Source organism: Rhineura floridana, chromosome 2, assembly GCF_030035675.1.
Source record: "Rhineura floridana isolate rRhiFlo1 chromosome 2, rRhiFlo1.hap2, whole genome shotgun sequence".
NCBI classification, from domain to species: domain Eukaryota; kingdom Metazoa; phylum Chordata; class Lepidosauria; order Squamata; family Rhineuridae; genus Rhineura; species Rhineura floridana.
This window is the reverse complement of record NC_084481.1, coordinates 178,878,086-178,903,805: the sequence shown is the minus strand read 5'-3', so window position 1 is coordinate 178,903,805 and position 25,720 is coordinate 178,878,086.

The window sequence follows — 25,720 nt, the reverse complement described above, 5'->3', positions numbered from 1 at the left end:
GTTCCCAGGATTCTTTGGAGGAAGCCATGACTACTCAATGTGGTATAATACTATTTTAAATGTATAGTACATAAAGTACATATGTATAGTACATATGGGGCCTCAGACAAACACAGAAATCTGATGAATTTCACAGTCATCTCTGCAGCCATGATTTGGCGCTCTAGAAATCGAACATTTATTTAGTGGCACTATAATGGCTCTCCCTTGGATAAATTGTTTAAATATGGAAAAATGATTTTGGAACTTGTTTCCATTTTAATCTGAAAGGGGAAAAAAGGAAATCCATAAATTCCCCATATAATTTCCATAAGACATAGCTGCTGACAGGGAAGGTGAAATTTCTTTTGTATCAGACAGGCTGAACTTCATTTACCTTCCCTGCCTTGTTATGTCTCCTTATCCCCACAGCAGATTATTTTAAAACAGTGTTTGAAAAGTCACCTTTGGGAACAGACAAATTATCCATTCTGTTATGTCATGTTCTCAAGGAGACTCAGCTACAGCACTTCATTTGGGCAAGAGAAGAAACCCAGTGCCAAAATAAATGGTCTTTTATTTACAGACATATTTCCCTAGTGCTCCTCAAAGGGCTCATTGAAGCTGAAATTCCATCTGTCCCAGAGGTTGCAAAGGTGCAGCATCCCATTTGCAGAATGACGCAGATGAGTATTAAAGTAACAGCCTGCATATCATTATATATAATTGTTAACTATAATTATAATCCTTTATTTCTCTATGTCTCTAAATTGCCACCCGCTATAATTTTTTCTAGCATAATTTTAATCATTTTAAAGGTGCAGATCACCTGCACAGAATAATACATGTGACTGGGATGGGAACCACCTCAGGAAGACTAAAATAATTGTCACCCATTCAGTACAGTAATTTTGGGAAGTCACCTGTGTCTGCATAGCCGCAGTGAATTACTATAGAAACGACTTCCAGATTTTCAAAGTTGGATATATTTTTAAAAGAAGATGAGACAGAAGGAAATAATTATGAAAATTATTACAGGGCAAGCAACTCCCCACCGATTTCAGAATTGCCTTACACCATAGACCAGAGGTGGGGGACCTCTTTGGAGTGAGGGATGCCTTTGTTGCCAACCTTCCGTGGGCTGCATGCCAGTCATGTGCGGGGCCAGAGGCAAACGTCAGCAGGGTCAGATGTAAAAATGGGTGAAACAACTAATGTGAATCTTATCTTTGTAGAATAGGCTACGTTCCAGCCACACAAAAATCAGAGGTTTCTACACAAACACAAACACACCCCTATCCACATCTCTTCATCCTCTATCCAGGCAAGCAAGAGGCATTGTCAAGGTTCAGATACATATTTGAGCCAGGCAAAAGCACTTGAGGATGGCAGAACACTGGTAAGGGGTGTGGTCTTAGGAGAGGAGGAGTGGCCATGGCAGACAGCATGGTTGACGAGAGTATCAAGGACCAAACACAGAGGCTTGGAGAGCTACATTGGGCCCCTAGACCTGAGGATCCCCATCCCTGTCTTAGACTGAGTCAGTTGCTAGGCAACCTTTTGAACTGGCAGCATGAAATTCACAGCATCCACTTGCCGCTTAATACTATGAGTTCCTTTAGTTTCTAGCAGTAACTGATGCTTGTGTACTCGGGGCCAAACTAGGCATTATGTTTGATATGTGGTGACAGATCATCACTGTGTCATAGAGGAAGGGGAGCTTTAGCTTTTTGTCCCTGCCACAGACCCAACCAGAATTCACACACACACACATGCCTGCTATTTGCAAGTTATTTTTATTCCTATTTCCACACAGAAGACTGTGGCAAAGACACAGTGATGTGCAAAGATTGTTTCACTCAGGAAACAATCTAGAATGTTAACATAAACCTTTTAGGTCAAATTCATCTATCCCACCAGCTCATTCCATTTTTGGATTCAGCAGTGACCCCATTGGATTTGGCACTGGTAAAAAAGGGTTTCACTCAGCTGCATGCAGTATATTTGGCATAGTTCTAGGCAACACTGGAGACACGGACTATTGCTATCAGCAAAGCACAAACTTGTTCATCAAGTATGTGCGTTCAGAGTGCAGATACTTTATGATTTTAACTTGATTTCCAACATTTCTGCAATTTTGCTTGGTGGGCCCCTTTTGGGGTTACAGTGCTGGCTTTAGATACATCACTTAATCTACATAGTGTTTCTCATTGCAAAATGGCTACCCATTCTCTCTCTGCACTTACGAATTTATTTTACGTCTATGCAACTCTCTTATTCTCTTTCTCTCTCCCTCTCTCCTTCCCTGCATCTTGAACAAGCTCCATCATGTCCATCTATGTGATTCTTACAGCAGGAGCCTCAATCATTTTTGTCTCTGTTCTGTATTTGTTAATTACATATCTCAGTCTTTTCTTGTTCTTTCATTTCCCCCACTAGCTTTAAGCACTGTTGTGTATGAGATCCTTGTTGTCAAATGTAGGGAAAGAGAAGGTGAAAATAGATGTGGAGAGCTATGATAAACGCAGCCACCTTCTGTGGCTTTTAATAATCTGAACAAATAATTGCAAAAAATGTGCATGGTATGAACATGGTGCAAACTTTAAACAAAAGGATTTCCCCCCAGTGATTGTTTTAAAATTACCTGCCACTATTCTCACTTTACATGTGTATGTATGTATACATGCATGCATGTGGGATCCCCACTTAGCCATGAAGCTCACTGGGTGACCTTGGGCCAGTCACTCCCTCTCAGCCTAACCTACCTCACAGAGTTGTTGTAGGGATTGAGGAAGTGAGAACCATGTATGCTACCTTGAACTACTTCAAGAAAAGGTGGGTTATAAATGCAAATAATAATAATAATAATAATAATAATAATAATAATAATAATAATAATAATAATAATAATGCTTAACAGAATACAAGAGAACAGGTCCCTGCCCCAAGGAATTTACAGTGTAGCATTTGACACATGGGAAACAATAGAGGAAAGGGAGGCAAGTGGAGATGGGGTAAATGGGAAAGCAATAAGCAGTTGTTTCAGTTGCATGTTCTTAGGTTTAACTTCAGACTGGGCTATAGTTGGGCATGCCTGTATGCTTTGTGCTTTGGGGAAGAGCAGTCCTAATCTGCTGCTGCTACTGCCAAGGCTCAGTGGAATGATGGAGTTAATGCTAGATCTGAAGCTATGCCACTCACAGCGGCAGCAGTAAAAGGTGGATGGGATGGGTAGAGCAGGCAAAGCCTAACCCTGCACCAGCTTCAGACTGGTGCAGTGATTGGGCCCAGATGATGCCCTCCACCAGCTAGTGCCAAATGTGAGAGCAGCTCAGGATCCAGTGGATTCTGGGCTGGATATCAGAGATATCACAATTGAGCTTCACACCTGCAGGTGGGTGGCTGGCTGAGCCAGCTGAACTGAGTGGAGGAATGGCTCTCCTCAATCCAACCCTCCCTCCCAACCTGGTGTAAAGGGGGTTCGATTACAGTCCTAGGCAGTAAACACTACTGTATTTGAGATCTGCCTCAGATACATCCTAACAACTTTTCTATATTGAAGAAATAAATCTCTAATGATTTCAGGCTGCACATATAAATAACTAAGACTAGTCATTCCATTCCACTTTCAAAATGTGTTTTCAGATCATCACAACAAACTGAAACAAACAACATGAATATGGCAGGCTCATTTCTGAGGCTCTTGCAACTGAGGGAAAAGACAGAGGCAGCTGAACTAGTGGAAAATGCATGGAAGGATGGTTTCTCTGTGCTTCCTCATGTAGTTTTTTCACATCTGGAAGACAATATATATATCATCATTATAACCAGGAAAGGTTTACAGCTTAACAACTCATGTCAGGCATTCTTGTGCCATGGACAATCTGTGTTGTTTTGCAGGAAACGAAAGACAGTGGAAAAACAACAGTGGAAAATTTGGTGGCCTAGAAACAAATGTCTCAAAGACCATCATGCTGCAACCAAAGTCTCTGTTTCTGCAGGACAGCCACCTTGCAGACCCTGGCTGTAATCCCCATGGCTTTAATTTTCCACTTTGGATGACTTGATTAATCTCTCAGCTGGTCATCCCTGGATACAAACTGTGCAGAGATCAGGAAAGATTGTCTTAGTTTGTTGATACTGAAAAGTTTCTAGTTATTAATTATGCTCCTCAGAACCAGCTCTGCTGGACTCCAAAAGCTCACCCTACTGCTTTTCAGTTTCTTTTTTTTTTCTTTTTAAATTCACTTCCTCGAGAAGATGACAAACAATTATTTCTGGAAAGAAGTGTCCAATATTTAAAAAAACTCAAGCCATTTGTTGCATTCACAGTTTTTCCACCCCCATAGGGAAAGTGGACAGTTGCCAAGTTGTGCCAGGTTAGATGCAACCTTCACTTTGACTCTCTCCCACATCTAGATGTTGTGTCTGACTTGATTAGATATAGAGCACTGGGGTGTGTATGGAAGGGGAGTGCCAAACCAGAGTTCTCAGTGGTCAAGCTCCAGCACCTTAGCTGCTATGCGATCAGCATTCTTCTTCCCCTGCAAGCCTGGCAGGCTCAAGTCTGTGTTTGAGGGCAACATCCATCAGGAATGCAGTACCAGCCTGCCTTAAACTCTTAGTAACCCAACCTCAAGAGCCAATCCCTGTCCATGAGGCCATATACAGCTGAGCAACCTGGTCTGGTATGAGGATATTGCCTAACTCCTGCTCCCATTCCTTGGTTGTTGCCTTGGGTCTTAATCAGTGCAGCAAAGACACAGTGCTGTGCAAAGAAAATCAATAGCTGAGGAGTACTGAAGCCTCAGGATGACACCTGTTTTTTGGATATCCTGATCCTGTATTGCTGTCAGTCTTGGTCACTGTTTGTTTCAGGCCACACATATACCTGTGGTCCAGTTGGATTGACATCCACTTCCCCTTTACCACTCCACAATCATGAATGGCAGTGTAGTGGAAAATTCAGAAGTGCAGAGTTGCTTCATGACAGTCACAGTCATACCCCCCATTTTTTTCTGCTGGGTTGAGAATCAGATCCTTGTTAATGCCTTCTCCCACAACAACAGAAGTCCCTAGAAGCCAATAAGCATGAAAGGGAAGAGTGTTAGCTACTGAAAAGTGTCTTCTCCATGGCTGAGTCACCTCGTTTCACTCTGACTGGCTCTAATTAGCAGGAAAGAACAAGCAAGCATGTTAGAAGACTCTTCTCAGTGGCTAACACACTCCTTTCATGCTGATTGGTTCATTGGATGCTGAAGACTTTGGGACCCTGTTCCCAAAAAGACCTTCTGAGACCCCAGATGACTACACCCCTAATTCATAGATCATAACTGCCTGGAGCCTGAGCCTTCCTGAGGCCTGGGCTCCTGCTGGAAGGAAGGGTGTGATATAAATCAAATAAATACATAAAATAAATTTGGTCAGGAGACTGAATGACAGCCCCCACTCCCCGAGCATTGCATCACAGCTTACAAAGTAATAGTCACAGGTAATAAGGGTCAGTCTAAACATTATGTGATTTCTGTGATATGCTTCTCCCTCAATTCTTCCCCTTTCAAAATTGGGGCTTGTGAATGAAAACATTGTGTAATGTGAGAAGCTGGTATGCACGATTCGATGCTGTGGGAGTGTGTGGAAAGACTGTAAAAATATTGATATCTACTCATCTTCAAGGTGGGTCCTCTAAATAGAAATTAATCAAGTTCCTATGTGTGCTAGCTAAAACCGGTCTGTACACCTGTCTCTGTGGATGTTGTTTCAAATGGAGAAAAATCATGTGGCCCTAAATCAGGAGTGGGCAAGCTGTGACCTTACAGATGTTGTTGGATTACAGCTCACATGACCCTTGACCTGGTCCATTGGCCATGCTGGTTACGGCTGATGAGAATTGGAGCCCACAACATCTGGAGAGCCACAGGTTCCTCACCCCTGCCCTGCCCTACATCAAACAGCCTGAGAACCCTATAGCAGGGGCACGAAGAAGCCAAATCCTTACACTAAGCACTTGGAGAGATTCAAGCACACACATATACACACTGCCTTGACATAATTCAAGCCAGAATGCTAAGGGTTGGGGTTGTATTTACTGAACAGGCATTTTAATTTGACTTTCTTGACAGTGAAAGCTCACTAAAAGAAAGAAGCAAACAAAAGGAAATAACATAATTTATATGAGGAATTACCTGATTACCTCTTATGCGATTGTTTTCTTTTGTGAGATTTCACTGTCAAGAAAGTGAAACTAAAAAGCTAGTTCAGTAAATAGCATTGCAAATCTTAGCATGCTGGTTAGAATTGATTATCCTTTATCTTGGGTTAGCATTTGCCTTCATGATCGGGTCACTGCCTCTTTAACAGTTAGAGATCAGCCCTACCACACAATATTTCAGGCCTGGTGCCAGTGGGCAGCCAAGCTGAGCACTGGCCGAGGGCCCCTGCTGCTGAGAGGGGCCTTTTCTGCTGGGACTGGATGGATGTAGCTCCCACTCCACAATCCATGCTAGCATTGAGTCGCGGAGCATGCTCCGTGTGACCCGATGCTGTTGCAGATCATGGAGCAGCAGCCACCCACTCAGGCAACGCCACTGCCATTGGGGACTGGCCATGCAACTTCCTGCGGCTCCATGGTACTGCATCTGTGCTGTAAGCACATGCTTGCCATCACCTAAGATGGCAGTGGGGGCATCAACATGCCCCCTGCCATCTTGGGTGATGGCAGGCATACACTCACAGTGCATTAGTCCACTAATACAGCGGGGCCTATTTAAGCCCTCAGCAGCAATAGTGCTACCACCACCACCACCTTCAATAGTCCCTGCAGTCTGATGCCCAAGGGGCTGCTGTAGTCTGGTGCTGGCCCTGCAACATATAAATTACTAATCTCCTTTCTCTTCCATCAAACCAAAAATGCTGAGGGGATATAAGATTAGTGCCAGTGTGGTGTAGTGTTGAACTGGGATCTAGGAGACCAGGGTACAAATCCCTGCTTGGGCATGAAGCTCACGGGGTGACCTTGGCCCAATCACTGCCTCTCAGCCTAACCTACCTCCCAGGGTTGTTGTGAGGATAAAATTGGGAGAGAAAGAACCAAGTTTGTACACCATCTTGAGCTCCTTGGAGGAAAGGTGGGATAGGATATAAATGAAATAATAAATAATACATAGTGTGAAGTGAAGTGGCCAAGTTTGCTGACGACACTAAATTGTTCAGGGTTGTTAAAACAAAAAGGAATTGCGAAGAGCTTCAAAAAGACCTCTCCAAACTGAGTGAATGGGCGGAAAAATGGCAAATGCAATTCAATATAAACAGGTGTAAAATTATGCATATTGAAGCAAAAAAATCTTAATTTCACATATATGCTCATGGGGTCTGAACTGGCGGTGACCGACCAGGAGAGAGACCTTGGGGTTGTAGTGGACAGCACGATGAAAATGTCAACCCAGTGTGCGGCAGCTGTGAAAAAGGCAAATTCCATGCTAGGGATAATTAGGAAAGGTATTGAAAATAAAACAGCCAATATCATAATGCCATTGTACAAATCTATGGTGCGGCCGCATTTGGAATACTGTGTACAGTTCTGGTCGCCTCATCTCAAAAAGGATATTATAGAGTTGGAAAAGGTTCAGAAGAGGGCAACCAGAATGATCAAGGGGATGGAGCGACTCCCTTACGAGGAAAGGTTGCAGCATTTGGGGCTTTTTAGAAAAGGCGGGTCAGAGGAGACATGATAGAAGTGTATAAAATTATGCATGGCATTGAGAAAGTGGATAGAGAAAAGTTCTTCTCCCTCTCTCATAATACTAGAACTTGTGGACATTCAAAGAAGCTGAATGTTGGAAGATTCAGGACAGACAAAAGGAAGTACTTCTTTACTCAGTGCATAGTTAAACTATGGAGTTTGCTCCCACAAGATGCAGTAATGGCCACCAGCTTGGATGGCTTTAAAAGAAGATTAGACAAATTCATGGAGGACAGGGCTATCAATGGCTACTAGCCGTGATGGCTGTGCTGTGCCACCCTAGTCAGAGGCAGCATGCTTCTGAAAACCAGTTGCCGGAAGCCTCAGGAGGGGAGAGTGTTCTTGCACTCGGGTCCTGCTTGCAGGCTTCCCCCAGGCACCTGGTTGGCCACTGTGAGAACTAGATGCTGGACTAGATGGGCCACTGGCCTGATCCAGCAGGCTCTTCTTATGTTCTTATGTTCTTATGTTGCTAGGAAATAAGCTCCATTGAACACAGAGGGACTTACTTCTGAATAAGCATGCATAGGATTGTGCTGCACAACTCTCATTTTATGTGGAGGTGACATAAGTTGGTTTGTTTGTTCTTTTCTCTCTGTTTTTGCCCTTCAAGCCATCCCTGTTCTTGAACAACCTTAGGTGATGATAGGTAAAATGGGCCATTGTCAGTGAGATGCCCCAATAGCCCCAGGATGTCTGACAAAATACTGATTGTGAACAATTGTATAAAAGGCTCATGAAATCTGTATTCAGTGGGCACTCAGTGGGCTTGCTAACCTCGCTTATCAACAAGTGGACAGAATGAAAAGTGGAGATCTGTCTGACCAATCATCAACATGAGCACAGAGAGTCAAGGGATAAAATGTTCATTAAGCAGAGCTTCAGCAAAGCCAAGAATGCTATAATATTTAGCTGGCCATATGCTACTTCCTACATTAAAAATTATACAGCCACAAAAGTGGCTGTATACTATAGCCAGCGTGGATTTTTCACATTCCTCAATGTTAAATTGAAAATACCCCCATGCCATTCTGATGCTTCCCATAAGCTCATTTCAGAACAAAACCTTACAAAATGTATAGTCCTGAACTCAGAAACGCTTGCTTAACAACACTCTCAATTTTCATGGTGATACACAAAATAGTCAGAGAGAATAGAGAGTTCATAGTCTAAAAAGAGAGAAAAACCTCAGAGCCCTTTTGGACTTTTTTCTCTGAGTTCTCATAATCTGTTGTATTCATTAAAAATCAGCCATGTTCACAGAGTACCTATAATCCTAATACTGACCTTGCCCCATACTTTGACCTTCATCTTCTGCAGTTTAAAAGTTAAAAAAATGCCTGGCTGATTTTTAATTAATTTAAGAAATTTTGAGTGGAACCCTGTCATAACGCGGGGCATGTTCAATAAGAAACAACTGTCAGTGTTCTAAAAGCCAGACTCCCAGGTGCTGGGCTTGGTTAATCAGGGGGCCACACCAGACCTTTATTTCGCTTTAGACAGTCATGGCTTCCCCCAAAGAATCCTGGGAAGTGTAGTTTGTGAAGGGTGCTGAGAGGAGACTCCTATTCCCCTGACAGAGCTTCAGTGGCCAGACTGGTTTAACAGTTAGCCACTCTGATTGAAGGTCTGTGAGGGAAACAGGACGTCTCCTAGCAACTCTCAGCACCCTTCACTAACTACACTTCCCAGGATTCTTTGAGAGAAGCCATGACTCTCCAAAGTGAAATAAAGGCCTGGTGTGGATGTGGCCAGGGACAGCTTTGGTTTAAATTTGGGTGGGAGGCTACATCTGCATGCTGTAGAATAAAAAGGTGAGGGAAACACTGAAAATGTTCACAATGTTTTCCTTTTGGAAATGAAAGGGTTTTCCCCTCTGCCCACCCACCCAATCTCCTCCCCCTCCCCACCCCTCCCCTGGGTCAGTGTTGGACTACAACCTGGGAGACTAGGGTTCAAATCCCCACACAGCCATGAAGCTGACTGGGTGGCCTTGGGCCAGTCACTGCCTCTCAGCCTCAGAGGAAGGCAATGGTAAAACCACCTCTGAATACCATTTACCATAAAAACCCTATTCAAAGGATTGCCATAACTTCGGTCGACTTGAAGGCAGTCCATTTCCATTTTCAAACATGACTGCACAGAAATAAATCCCATTGAACTCAAAAAGTATGCAAATGATCAAACAAGGATTGCCAGGCCCAGCCTCCAAAAGGTCTTCTGTATCTTTAAAAGTTATGCAGGGGGAAGGAAGAATTTCACCTTGTGGTTTTTCCCATTACAGTGTTGCAAGAAAACCTGTACTTGTTACCAAATTCTTGCAAGCTACACAGCAAGTGGATTGGACTGTGAAAGACCAACCCAAATGGTGTTTGCATTTTGACCAATTTGTAGGGCAGTACAATATCTTAGAGAGGAGGTCAGGTCTCTTGCTCCCCTGGTGCATTCACCATAGCTTCCCAATTTCCCTGCTTTTTAAAGTTTGATAGAAATATCTGTTGGCTATAGGTACATTCTTAAACCTCAAGGTTTTTTGCCTATTAGTGAATTAACTTTAAAATTCCTAGGAATAACTGCCTTACAAATCATGGAAGATGAACTGCACGGAGGAATCTAGTGTGTTACCAGAGGTGGGGGAGAAAAATACTTTTGATTGGTGTTGTATGATTATTGTACTGGCTTCCTGTTAGCTTCTGAGTCCAAGTTAAGGTGTTTGGCTTGGGGCTGTCTAAATTTCAGAGTAACTCCCACACTACTGCCAATAAGCTCCCATCTGTACCATAAAACAGTATTATTATATCACTTAAATCAGTTATGTCTCGCACCCCAAAGAATCCTAGGAAGTGTAGTTTGATAAGGGTGCTGAGAGTTGTTAGGAGATCCCTAGTCCCCTCACAGAGCTACATTTCCCACAGTGGTGTAACAATCTATCCCTCTTCCCAGGGGACTCTGGGTACTATATTTCTTTGAGGGGAGTGGAGGTCTCCTAACAACTCTCAGCACCTTTATCAAATTACACATCCCAGGATTATTTAGGGGGAGTCATGACTGTTTGAAGTGGTGTGATAGTACTGCTTTAAATCTATAGTGCAGATGGGGCCTATACATCATTCACCTTGGGCCAGTCCGTGTCTCTCAATTAAGCGCACCTCACAGGGTTGTTGGAGAGAGGACTAAAAATGTATGAAATAATAAGCAAGAACTGTTGCTGGTTCACACGATGCAGTTTCTTCAACCATTACCATGAACTACATCAATCAAGCCAATGCCATGCAAGAGAATCTTCTAAACCCCTGCTGGCAATGCATGAATGGCTCACAAATCATCCTGTAACAAAGTGGTGGAAATACACAGGAAAGGGGGTAGCACAACTTTTTCTCTGTTGTGGAACATGCTAGCTGGAGGCTGGAGGTTTTCAGCACACCACAGGATCGAACTTGGAGGATCAGGATGGAGTAGGGAGCCAGGGAGAGTCAATGCATGCGCATATGCGCACGCGCATGTGCACACACACACCCTCCCCTCCCTCCCTTCTGGCTTTTCTACAGAATACCTGTTACTGAGTTGGAGTTGGAAGCCATGGATATTTATACATTCTCACCCCATCAACTTTTCGGATAAAGCGTTTTATATTTTGGCAGGCCTTCAGTGGGAGAATTGAAGTGACTGTTGTTGTGGTGTATTGTTTTCTAGAATGGCATTTTCTTACATTCCCCCCTTATTGCTCTTGATATCCTATTCCTGTCATTGTCCCTCCTCTCCCTCCTTCATTGCCTGACTTCAGTAAGATTGAAAGAGTAGTGCAAATATCTTAGAACTGCAGCCGAAGTTGAAAGAACCAAAGCAATTGTTGTTAGGGTGAGAGACTGCTCACTCTGTGCTAAAGTTGTTAAAGTGGTTATAATAGATTTTGAGTCCAGTTGTCTGGATTGTCCAGTGTGATTTTCAGTCCTTTGGCATGAATTGTGATTATATCAAAGAGTTGTATAAATCTGTTTCATGATTTAGGGAAAGAATAGATGTAAAAATCTATCTATCTTTTTAGTTCTTAACAGAAGCACAGGAATGAAATTTGTTTTAGTGGTTTTCTCAACTGGCATTGTATTTAGACTGCAGTGTGAATCTACAACTCTATGCCAGTTCTGCCTTTGGATGCTTCCATGCCCATAGACAGAGAGGTATATTAGCAATTTTAATGTCAAGAGCCTATGTTCATTCTTTTGAAGTAATTCTGAAGTGCAATTAGAAGATCCAACAAGTGCAGTGCAGACTAGAACCCAGAAGGGTGTGATGCACCCAGTAGCCCCTCATCTTACAGAGCAGGGATTCAGGTTTTGGACATCTGACAATTTCCAAGGATTTGGGATGTTTCAAAGCATCAGACCACATGACTGTCACAACTGCAGGCTTTACAGTCAACGTGATTGTCAACTTAGACCACATTTATTATTTGTTGCTGCTGTTGCAAACTTTGTAAAATGATGCCACGGGAGATGGTATTATGGAACAAACAAACTTTCTTTAACCGTCTGTGACATTTAGTACAACGGCAAATGTTTTTCAAAAGGCTACTCCCCTAATCCATGGCTTGCACACAGACATTGCCCCACCCCATGCTGGGAGAAAAATGAGAACAGGAGAAGTAGTGGCAGTTTGTGCAGCCAAAAGGCCAGGGATGACTAATTTGTGGCCCTCCAAATGTTACTGGAATCAACTCCAGGCCTGGCGCCAGTGGACAGCAAGGTTGGGCACTGGCTGAGGGCCCCTGCAGCTAGGGCTGGAAGGGTGGAGCTGCTGCTCTGCAATCCCCACCAACATTGGGTCATGGGCCACAACCAGACAGTGGCACAGATTGTGGAGTGCTTCACTTTCCCAGGCAATATCACCCCTGCATGCACTCGCAGCTGGCGCCAGCTTAAATTCGCCCAGTCACACCACCTCTTGTGTTAGTGCACATGCCTGCCATCATGCAAGGTAGTGATGTGCACTGATGGGCAAGGTGGTGCAACCAGGCACATTTAAGTGTGCATATGCACACACGGGGGGGAAGCAGCGAGTTGCAGCGGGCTGGTGCCTGAGGGCCTGTGGCGGGCTGGTGCCAGCCCTATGCAACTCTCATTAGTCTCAGCCAGCATGGCCAATGACAACGGATAATGAAAGTTGTAGTCCAGCAATATCTGGAGGGCCACGTATTGACTACAGCTGCACTAGGGGATCCAATCATGAGAGGCAGGCAGTCTTTCCTTATGGAGGCACTGCCCCTCCTTTATGGGAAAGGGCCATAGTTCAATGGTAGAGCATCTGCTTTGTATGCAGAAGGTCCCAAGTTTAATCCCCAGCATCTCCATGGAGGGCTAGTAGAGAACCCTACCTGAAACCCTAGAGGGCTGCTGCCAGTCAGTGCAGACAATACTGAGTTAGATGGATCAATGGTTTGACTCATTATAAGGCAACTTCCTATGTTCCTATGTGTTCTAGATTTTTTAATGTAAAATTTGGGGTAGGGGAAGGATAAACACCTACATACAACTATTATATCGTAATTTCATAACTAAAAAGATTACTTATTATGCCATAAGGATAAACCAAGGAAACATAGCTAAAAATAGCTAAAATAGATTAAGATAGCTCATTAGTATACAAAGATTCTCACATCCTTCAGTTCTACTTTTTTTTAATGTGGCACTTCAAATGTCAGATTGATTTGAAATACATTTATAATCTCATATTACTTAATATGGATGACCCATTAGGTGGCTTTGTTAAGATTCTGATTTTATAAGATAATTTATAAAAGCAGAAAAGGATTACCAATCATTGTGATTTGTTTATTATTGCTTGAACTAACTTGTTATGTTAGCACAAGCATTGCCGCTTGTACAACAGAACTGTCCCTCTTTCCACTCTCTATATGCCCCACTCTGGAGGGTTGAAGAACCCCCCCCATCATAGGCCCATCTGAACTGTACATTTAAAGCACCATTATACCACTTTAAATAGTCATGGCTTCTCCTGAAGAATCCTGGGAAGTGTAGTATGTGAAGGGTGCTGAGAGTTATTAGGAGACTCCTCTTCCCTTCACAGAGCTACAGTTCTCAGATTTCGCTGGGAAGAGGAGTTGACTATTAAGCCACTCTAGGAATGATGTTCCCACCTTAAGGTGGGGGCGTGTTTGCTTTCACCCCATATGAGTGAGAAGGCTCGGGAGGTCTACTCCCGATTGGGTGAGGGAGTAGGGTGAGGCCACATCATGCCTCAATGGGAGGGGGAGTATTTAATGCTGCTCCCCCTCCCTAACTCTTCTCGTGTTCGTTCGCGCTGAGGCAGTGTGTGTGCGAATGTAGCATTACTGGAGGCTTGTGTGACAGCGGCGGTGGCTTTTTTCCTTTCTGAGGCCCAGCGGGTTTGCTGTTGGGTGGCACTTGCTTCCCACCCTCCTGCTTGTATTGTTAAAAAGCCTCCCTCCCCACACTTGTCAATTTTGATCAGTTGGGTGGCGGTTGGATGGCATTTGCTCCCCCCCCTCTTTGTTTTGTTACCTTCCTGTCATTTGCCGATCAGCTGTTGGGCGGTGGGGGGGGTGATTTTGCAGAGTTGTCTCTCCCTTGTCTCTGTGCTATTGGCAGCGGCAGCTCTGCAGTTTAGCGGTTGGCTGCTGTTTGTCTTCCCCCTTTAGTTTCCCTGTTAATGCGCTAGCTGAGCACTTCCCCAATTTTAATTGTGTGTGTGTGTGGGTGTGTGTTAAAAATAAAATAACATAAGGCGGTTTGCCTCCCGCAGATCAGCGGTTTCGCGGAGGGGGGGGCTTTGATCGTGGTCTCTGCCTCCTTAAGTTATAGTGGTGGCTGAGCATGTGCCCTCTCCTGATTCAGTGCTCCTGGCGCCTGCCTCTCCTTTGGCCTAGTGACTTTGTGAGAGGCTTGAAGCGGATCGGCTCTGGTCGGGCCCTGCAGAGCGTTGCGCGCACGTGTCTCGCATGCGCGCACATTTCCCGTGCTTGGTCGTTGGTGGCATAGCACGCCTCTTTGCTTGCCCCTCCCCCCCCGTATTACTCTGTGCTGTGATAGGCTTGGCTGGTTGGACTTGCCTAGAGTCGTGCGCACGCAATTCGTGTGCGTGTACATTTCCTGTCCTTTGCTTTTGTAGGCATTGCGCGCCTCTTCACTTCCCCCTCCGCATTGCCTCTCTATCGTGTTTATTAAGCTCAGTCAATTCTCTTCGTTTCCCCCTCCTGCATTGCCTTGATTGTGCATTTCAGGTTCCAATAAGTTGGATTTTTATCACCTTTTATTCAATCAATTCTCTATTGTGTTAATTAAGTTAAAGCCATTTGTTCAATTCATCAATTAATTAGTGACTAGGAAGCAATAAATAAATAAATAAATAAATAAAAAACTGGAGGCTGTGCTCAACTAATTACTTCCTCATAATTAATTCAATGCATAAATTCTTATGAGGCTGGGATCAATCAATTAACCAATCATACATATATTTGATTACATAAATTCGTAGATTAAGGTGCCTTTTGCTGTTCTCTGATTAGGTTATCAATTTTCTTTATACAGGTTTTCAGTGTTATTTGATAATGCCTCCTCGTAAGGCCAAGCAGAAGAAAGGCGTTCAGGTGGTTAAGCGACCAGCCAGGCACCCACCTGTAGAGCCTCACTCTTCGGACGAAGAGTCGGATATGGGCTGTATGCGGGCCCTGATTGCTCGGATTGAGGCTCTTGAGCAGCAACGTTCTGCACCAAATGACCCGGGTGCTTGCCCTAGTGCTCCTACTCCGCCCAAGAGGTCTGCTAGGCGGACCTCCAAAGCTAACCTTATGCGCTCTCTCCTGGCTAGGGTCTGCGCTCTGGAAACAGGAGCTACCAGTTCCAGCCAATCTCTCTCATCTGCTCCTGTTGATCCACTTCCCGTTCCACCTGTAGGAGCAGTTGTGTCGGTTAACGAGGCGCAGTCAGAACCCCCACCATTGGTGCCATTGGTGCTTCCGATGCCTTCAACAACTTTGGCTACTGTGGGCTCATTAGCCCCACGGGATGTGTCGGTCGTTGTTCCCCCATCAATGGATACAGGTGAGACACTCAATACACAGGTTCTGGGGGCTGCAGGGGTCGCTCATGGGGTTGCCACACCTTCTCAATACACTTATATGGGGGGTGTTTTAGTGCCAACGCAGCCACAGCTTCCTTGGCCAGCAGCAACTATCGCCCCCTGGCAGCCATCAGGTCCTAATTCTTCTTCCATGGATTCCCTGCCTCTTCCCCGGGTGTTTACCCCCAGGGTGATAGTTCTCTCCCTCTTGGGGATCATCTCCTCCAGGCTACTAAAGAGCTGATCTGGAGGGGTGAATATTTGGATATATTTACTATTTTGTTTCGTGAACCTGAGGTCAGGGACAAGCATGGAGAAGCGGTGAAGGATACTGAAGCCGCTAAAAAGAAAAAGGTGGATAGGGTTTGGCCTAATTGGCTAAACGCCTATACTGTCTACATGGGCGTGATGACGCAGGACTACCCTTCCAGAGCATTGTCCATGATCAAGTATCAGGACATCTTACACAGGGCCTTTAGGGATTTTGCCGGAACGGCGTGGCTCCGTTACGATGAAAATTTTCGTCAAAGGGCGGCCCTCGATCCCACCATGCGTTGGGACGGGGAACATCAAGGCATGTGGCTTCGCTGTATGACCCCAGCTCGGCCACTTCAAAGGGAAAGGTCGGATAGTGGCCATCTCTTGTCCAAATTACAGGTAACGGCTTCTGGCGGTAGCCAGGGGCCGCAGTGGGTTTGGTCCCAACAGGTGTGTTGGGGCTTTAATAGCTCTGGTCACTGCACCCGTCGCCCTTGTCATTTTAGACACGCCTGTGGGACATGTGGGGGTGGGGATCCCAGTTCAGCCTGTTCCAGAATGCGACAGGGCAAACCCAATGGCCAGGATCAACAGCAGCCCTGTAGATCAACGGGTGGCGGACGACGTGCGTCGCAAGGCCAGTAGCCCGGTTCTTGTTGCCCTGTTGGCACACCTTTTGGCTAGATATCCGAACAGGGATGCCGCTGCTTACCTCTTAGCGGGTTTTAAAGAGGGATTTAGGATCCCTTATGAGGGTCCCAGGGTTTCCACGTGGGCAACTAACCAGGCCTCAGTTCGGATCCTGGAAGAGGTAGTGGCTAGGAAGCTAGACAAGGAGATAGCTGCAGGCAGGATTTCCGGCCCCTTTTCTTTCCCCCCCTTGCTGGACCTGCGTATTTCGCCCCTGGGCATAGTGCCCAAAAAGCAGCAAGGGGAGTACCAGCTCATTCATAATCTCTCCTTTCCGAAGGGGAGTTCTGTGAATGATGGCATCCCCCCAGACATTGCCTCGGTTAGATACACTTCTTTTGATGAAGCTGTCAGGGTGGTGAGGAGAGCCGGAAAGGGGGCCTTGATGGTGAAATGCGACATCAAGTCGGCCTTTCGTCTCCTGCCTGTTAACCCCAAGGACATTGACCTTCTGGGATTTCAGTTCCGCGGTCAATACTATGTGGATTGGGCCATGCCTATGGGCTGTTCCATATCGTGTTCCGCTTTTGAAGCATTCAGTACGTTCTTGGAGTGGGCCGTGAGGGACTGGGCTGGTTCTTCTTTAACGGCCCGTTATTTGGATGATTTTCTGTTCATTGGTCCTTCAGATTCCGGGCACTGCGCCCGTTTGGTGTCAGCCTTCACAGTTTTATCAAATTATTTAGGTGTCCCTCTGGCCCCTGAGAAATCAGAGGACCCCTCTACTTGCCTTACCTTTTTGGGTATTGAACTGGACACTGTGACTCAGTCTTCCAGGCTCCAGCTCCTAAAAATCCAGGCGTTAAGGGACAGGTTGAGAACAGCTGCAGGTTTGAAGAAACTCATGTTGCTCCAATTACAGGAGATTGTAGGCCATTTGGTCTTTGCCTTGAAGGTAATTTCGCTTGGAAAGGCGTTCCTTTGACGCCTTTGCGATGCCATGAAAGGCATTAAGCGTAGTTTCCATTACATCAGGGTATCTGCTGGCATGCGAGCAGACCTCCAGACCTGGCTGTCTTTCCTGGATGGATTTAATGGGGTATCATTTTGGCAACATGAAATGCTATTGGAGGCTGAGCTCCAGGTCCGTTCCGACGCAGCTGGTAGCTCAGGATTTGGCCTTATATTTCACAATGACTGGTGCACTGAGAGGTGGCCCGTGGACTGGCACGTAATTGGGGTTACTTCTGATTTAACCTTCCTGGAATTTTTTCCCATCGTGGTGGCAGTGCACATTTGGCCTCTGGCTTTCCAGAACTGCACAGTGCGGTTCTGGTGTGACAATCAAGCCACTGTACAGGTTATTAACTCTCAGACTTCTCGGTCGGCACAGGTGATGCGTCTGGTGCTGGTCTTTGTTTTGCAGTGCTTACAATTTAATATTCTTTTCGTAGCCAGGCATGTCCCTGGCCTACAGAATAGCATTGCTGACGCACTTTCTCGCTTCCAGATGGAGCGTTTCTGGAGGTTGCTTCCCGGCGCTTCACCCGTGCCAACTCGGATGCCCCCCAGTCTTTGGAGCCTTGGCAGTTAGAAGCAAGCATTGCTATGGCCTCGGCGTTGGCAACCAGCACTCAAAAGGCATACCAGCGCGCTTGTACTGACTTCTGGAACTTTTGAGCGCGAGCCAGCATGCAACACCTGTGGCCCATACCTGTTAGCCATCTCATGCGATATTTGGTTTCTTTGCGGGCTACGGGTAAGGTGGTCAGCACTATTGCTGGCCAATTGTCAGCTCTGGCCTTTCAGTCTAAAGCCAGGGGCCTTCCCGAGTTCACAACAGACTTCCGAATATGGAAGATGCTAGAGGGTTGGGCCAGGATCTCCCCTGCAATACCTGATAAGAGGCAGCCATTTACTCCGAATCTGGTTGGCCAGTTGCTCCTGCAATTTCGGGGCCTTTGTTCCTCTTCATTTGAGGTGGTGCTATTCAATGCTGTCGTTCTTGTCGCCTTTTACGGTGCATTTCGCCCTAGTGAGCTGTTGGCTGCCTCAAAGGGAGACTGTTCTAACAGGGCCCTGCAGTTCACTGATTGTGTTCTTTCAGACTTAGCAGCCTGTATCACACTTCGAATTTCCAAGACAGATCAGAAGGCCAAAAGGAAACAGGTCGCCTTAGGCCCTTGCCCTATTCCTCATTTATGCCCTGTGGCTGCTTTGAGGGCATATTTGGCACTCCACCCAAAGGGGTTTGGTTACCTCTTTATTCATGGAGATAGGTCCTCCCTTACCCGGTTTCAATTCTGGGCTGTGCTCAAGAGGGCTTTGTTGTCATCGGGCCATGATCCGGCGGTCTTCGGCCTTCATTCTTTCCAAATAGGGGCCACTACAGCTGCAGCACGGATGGGCCTCTCGTCATCTGATATACAGGCTATCGGCAGATGGCGATCTGCAGCGTTCAAAGCTTACATACGGTACTGATGGAGTTGCACCTACGTTGGAGTGCATATACGGCACCCAAGGGCAGATGGCGATCTGCGATTCTGTGCACGGTTTGATAGTTGGAGTGCATATACAGCACCCAAGAGCAGATGGCGATCTGCGATTGTGTATACGGTTGATAGTTGGAGTGCATATACAGCACCCAAGGGCAGATGGCGATATGCAGTTGTTGCTAGTTTGAACACTTGCAATTGGAGTGCAGGTACGGCACCCAGGAGCAATTCGCGATCTCCATGGTTTAGCTGTTGCTTAGTTTTAGTTCCAGTTGGTCCTCTATTAATTGTTCTTCTTCCCTTCCCCAGATATCGCAATGTGGCCGGAACCAGTGAACATGTTGCTGTGCGGGCATTCCATCCTCTTTTGGGCGCTGAGGAGAGCATCCTCCACTGACATGGGGACACAGCTCCGTCTCTCTGCCAGGGCTACTTTGCGTTGGCGGGCTCAGAGGGGCATGCTATGGGGTGAACTTCTCCCTACCTTATGCCAGGAATTTTCAGCTGGCCCCCCTGCCCACATCCTAATAGTTCACTTGGGGGAGAATGACTTAGTTCAGCGCCCTGGTTTGGACTTATTTTATAGAGTACTGAAGGATTTAGAATGGGTTAAAAGTACTTTTCCCCATCTCCTAGTGGTTTGGTCCGCCCTGTTGGAGCGGCGTGTTTGGAGAGGGGCGGTTCACCCCAATAAAATTGATAGAGCCAGGCGTGGGGTGAACCGGAGAATTAAAAAGTTTATTTTGAAGAATGGATGGGGCTACATTCCGCATCCAGGGATTGGTGTGGATCATCCTCATCTCTTTAGGGAGGATGGTGTGCACCTTTCTGAACTTGGATGTGACATGTTTTTGGAGGACTTACGCAAAGGGTTGGTTGAGTTGTTGAGGTTGGTGGGGCGAGCTGTATAAACATGAGCTATACACCTCTTGTGGCATTGAGTTCGGGCAGGTGAGGAATTTGATGGAGTGAGGTAGGTATCCTGAGGCAATTTTGGGTAAGGACACCCCTCAGGAATCTTGCAGGACTTTGGTCTGCGGATAACTGCTGGGTGCCCCTGTGGATTGTCATGTGCATTGGGGTGAACGCGGGTACCGCGGGGCCAGGATGCGCATGGCAGACCGCTCCCAAGGCTCACTGGGCAAGGAGGGAGTCTTGGCCCATATCCTTGCATCAGAGCCCACAGCTACCAGCTGTGATACATGCCCAGGAGACTGGGGGGATTGAATCCCCACCAGAATAGTGCGATTCCTCACCTGCCCGGGGGTTATAAGCAGTTATTAATTATGATTGGATATGTTTGAATTTGGATTCAGATTATGTTATATTTAATAAATACAACATTTAAACCAATGCCACGTCTCACGAGTCTTCTTTGGCGGGTGTGGGGGCAATTGCAGCACTGTGAGGGGATACAACCCAGTGTATTTAAAAGAAGGGCCCTGATGGATCAGATCAAAGGTCCATCCAGTCCAGCATTTTTTTCTTAGAGTCGGACAGTTGAAAGCCCACCAGGAGGACATTGGCACAATGGCACTTGGGAAACAGGAAATTCTGAACAGTCTTCTTGGAGTGCCAGCAGGTAAGTCGCAAAATTTTGTATCTAATATTCTTTACTAAACAAGGAACTTGCTGTAAATTATGTTCTCTTCCTGAAGTCTTGTTGGCATTGCATGAAATGGAACAAGATGGAACACAACAACTCCAAATCTCCCCTTTGTTTTAGCTAAACCTCCCTGGAATAAAGATTATTTCTTCCAAGACATCCTTACAGAACGTAAAACGAAAGATAATTTATGTTCATTTTTGAAATAAGTAAAACTCGTCTCTAAAATTGTAGATGCCTCTGAATGTACCTCAAGGAATGTGACACCAGCAGTTATATAATTTTATTGCTGATGTTAACTCTGTGACAAACACTCAGCTACAGTTTGTAGAGAACGTCAGAAAATGAACCTTATGAATTTTAATGTCTTTTTACTTTGGACATTGATGTATGTTTTGTACAGCTGCACTCGTTCTATATGCTGACATAAATAAAAGGTATCCTTAATCAAACATTTAAAGAGTGCTGTAGTTTCAAAGTATAATTTTTTTTAAAAAAGAATCAGCTAGAAGTTGCAATCAGCCATAAATATTTAGTGTGACCGCTCTAATCTCAACAATTTAAAATAATATCAAAGGGGCCACCTATAAATATTTGTATGTCTGTTTGGTAGGTCAGAACTGGTGTGAAAGCAAGTCTGAAAGTGGAACATAATGAAAGCAGCTTGCATCTTCTCAGCTAGTAGCTTTAGTCTCTCAAACTGTAATGTTCAAACTGCTTAGAGGTAATTCATACAACTGAATTGGACTGTTGAGAATTTGAGCCAAGTGTGTCCATGCTGATTTGTACACATGGTGAAGTGGTCATAGTGAGCTTACAACTTCACTGACATTTACAGCTCAAGTGACCTTTGGGAATTCTTTCATAACATAATAAATGAGCTGCAAGCTAGGTTAAAAAAAATAGAGAAAAACACAAAGCTATTGCATAACCACATTACAAACTTGCCACAGTCCCATGCTCTCAACATGCCAATTTTACCAAGTGAATTAGCTCTTTTATGTTGGAGTAAGCCAGGAAAACTAGATGAAGCCTGAATTTTATTTTATTCTTTGCACCTGAAAAATAAAAAATGGACATTATAGGGTATTTCCCCTCAACTTCTCCACAAGCACACCGTTCAGAAGTATTTGATGTTTCCATAAACATAAGTTGTAAACCAACTTAATTTTGATTGCATACATTCTTATTTGACTGCATGAATTCTTTGTATTGGCTTATTTGACACAATAGGCCTTACTCCTGTGTAAATGTGAAAGGTAATCTGAGCCTGCCTTTATCTTATGTAAATTCACAATCTGCCTTAAACATGTATTTATGGTTGGTTAACATTCACTGCCCCTTTAAGTAAAAAGCAAGTGGACTCTGGGAAAAGGGAGAAAAGGGCAGCGTTCTAGGGCAGCTGAGAAGGAGCTCTGTTGAATCCTGTTTTAGGTCTCTGTTAAACTGTAAAAGTAGTTCTGTGTAAAAAAAAAATCACATCTTCCTTGACTGGAGTGTAACATAAACATGTATAGGATTGAGCAGTATGGCTTATTCATGTCCTTATTCATTTACTGCATGGTATTTTCAGAATGAAATGGAAAACTTTTAGAATTTGTAACCAGAATTTTTAAAATATATATATATATAAAATAGGAAGCTGAATGATGCTATAAAGCCATTGGGCTTTTAACCTTCATCCAGACCAGGCAAAAAAATTACAGTGGCAGTGTTTGGGTGTATTTGTATTTACAGTGGGGTGTATTTGTGCCCCAATGAGATTTCCAATGGAAAGACAAGGTAACTTTGTTCCCCAGAGAACATTTTTCCCTGTGTTGTCACAAGTGTGCTTGACAATACCAAAGCATCTTGAGCCAAAAAAAACACATATACAGAGGAGGTAGATTTTTTCTGAGCAGTATATATTGGCCCCTTCTCCACGCATATTGAATAAACGACAATTTCTGGGGTATTTTTGGACCCCAGTGGTTTTTTGTTTCCAGAAGGAAAATGGTAAGTGGTAACTGGCTGACATTTGGGAATGCTGTACAGGTTAATATTTCTGACAACGTCCTAGAAGGACACCCTGTAGGTCTACGTATGTGTACGTTACACAATGAAAAGTGTACCTGCTGTCCAGATGGACCCTCAAAGTCAGGATGAGAGAGGTGTAAACCAAGTCAGGTTTTTTCCTCTCTCTAAGAAAGACTCATCTCTCTGATTTTTCTATACAAAGTTTTATTTTTGGATAGTTTCAAAGGAAGATAAGGCAGAGAAGAAAAGTGCATTCGTTGAACAAGCATCCAGTTCTTGTTATTACTAGAAAGGCAGGATTATCAAAATTTAACTTGGAAAAAACGAGTAAACATAAACATACAGTAAATTTGCTTACGTTTTCAGTAATGAAACAAATAAAGCTTATGAAAGAATAAAAGTGACATAATCAGCATTATCATGTAGGTAGGACAAAAATGAAATAAAGGTGAAAGGGGTTCCTTTCTTCTCTACTTTTGATAATGTGAAGAGGCATTTTCAGATATCCTTGACAATTTTCCTCTTAATTAAAAAAGAAATAAAAATGAAACAGATGGAGCCAGTTTTCATTGTTGAGATGGAAGCTGGGCGATAATAATTTATGGCTTCTAGTAGGAACATTATTCCAGTTGATGTGTACTTTGCATACTTACATAAACATTTGATACAGAGTTACTATCCTTATAAAAAGATATTTCACATAACAGAAAGTCTGTCCTGAAAATGCAGCAAGCTTAATGCAAAGTTGGCCTCTCGTTATTCCATTATGATGTAAACCCCCCCACACACACTTTATCGGGGGCTATAATAGATCTTGCTGCATGATGATTTTATCAGATGCACAGTTGCCAAACTGGAACTTTGAGGTTCTCTCTGTCCCCTTACAACTTCATAGGAGGTGGAGGACAAAGGTAAAATTTCAGCCTGGACTTCTCTCGTATGTTCCTTTCTTATATATCCATCTCCAAATTATCTGGGTTATTAGGTTTTCAGTGGTGTTTCTCAACAGATTGAGAACAAGGTAGATAAGATGCCCAGGGAAGATACTGTCAGAAAGAGCATCTTCTGCTTCCTCTCTAGTTTTAGAGCAGGGATGGGAAATCTGTGGCTCTCCAAATGTCATTAGGCTCCAACTCCCATCAGTCCCAGTCAGTGTGGTGAATGGTCAGGGATGATGGAAGTATTACTCCAACAACTCCTGGTAGGCCACAGATTCCCTTTCCCTGTTTCAGAGGATCAGAGAAGATCTCCGGCTTGCAACCTAGGGATCCTAATCAGATTAAAAATTTGCATAGCCAGCTATATTTAGTGATTGTCAAATGGACCCTGGCATAATTCACTATTTGCTTGCTGAGTTCTGAATTCAACATTATAAATTTCAGTTGAAAGTCCTTTGTTATTACAAGATTTCAAAATATATTTAAATTGAAACTTATAGTAATATGAAGTGGCCCAAGGACTTTTTAACAATTTTCTTCTTTATTTTCTTTAAAGGAAAAAGTCTTTTTGTGAAGGTAGGAAATGTGCCTCCTGCCGTGTGCTTTCAAAATGGAAATGTCACTTTACATTGTTTCCAGCAGGCACCGTCCAGCTGAGCAGGCTCCTCTGCACCCCTTCAGCTTATGAATTCCAGGAGGTTGGATCAGAAGACCATCAAAGGATGAATGCAGGTGGCTGAGGTGCTTGATGGCTGCAAGGCCAATGTTGATGCTTTCCTCCTGCCCAGGTTGTTCTCACTCAGTTATATGATCAACACATATAGTGGGCCCTCCGCAGTCACCTGCTCCAAGAATTGTGGCAAAAACTTGTCCTAGAAGTATTCTTTTTAACCTGAACCAAGTGAGGTGGATGGCAGACCTGAGGCCTAGCCCCATCTTGAAGACTGCACTCTGTCCGAATATCCATACAGTCTTTTGACTTCGAGTTATAGAGAAAGGAAGAATGAGCGTCTCTGTTGAGGTGCGGAAGCAATCTGGGCAAATATAGGAATAGAATGCAGCTGATCTCCACCTTGCCAATGGCCCAAATGCAATCCTGAAGCAAACCCTACTTGGTGGTCATTGTTGCTGCTGCAACTCGAGTGGAAACCAAAGTCAGCTGGGGATAGGCCAAGATGTTTTACTGCCAGGTGCAGGACCCCTGTGAACTTGTGTCTGGTCAAAACATGGACCAGGAGGGATACCCAGGCCTTCTGGAAGGACCCTTAAATAGGTCTGCACATTGAGGCTTGGACAAGGTCCAGACTGATGGGCTGTTTTGTGCAATATGGTCGAGCACCGGGCATACTGATTGGTTTTTGAATGCCTGGTATAAATTTGGATCCCCCGCGCCACAATTAATACTTCCTGGAGATGCAAGGCCCACTCCCCAGAATCATGGCATGATGCTGCCATGATTTCACCTACCCTGAGAGCCCCAAAGGCGAATGAGAAGGTGTCCTGGAAGAGCAGCCCTTCAAACTTAGACTAGCAAAGTAAGGGCAATGCTGTATGTATTACACATAATAGGTTGTATGACATGGGCTTGTATAGGTCTGGGGAAGAGGAGAGCATTCTGTGCCACCCCTCCAGGGCTTTATGGCCTGAAAGGAGGTACAGGATGTTACCAGGAAGGCTGACCCTCTTCTTACCACAGGGTCAAGGGTTCTTGCTTTCTCCCTTCACCTGTGTCTACCCTGAGTTCTTGTATGTCGAACATTAGTTCACCTAAGCTCACAGGTTATCAATAGCAGTCATCAGAAGTTTGGTAGATAATAGAGGAGACCCCACTCAAGGATTCCTGAGTCTTGGGAAGTACCATAAATTTCTATTTGGGAGTCAGAATAATCCTTATAATATAAGTTATTTATTCGTATCTTGCATGCTACAACTATTAAAATGCATTTTAGGTGGTTTTAGC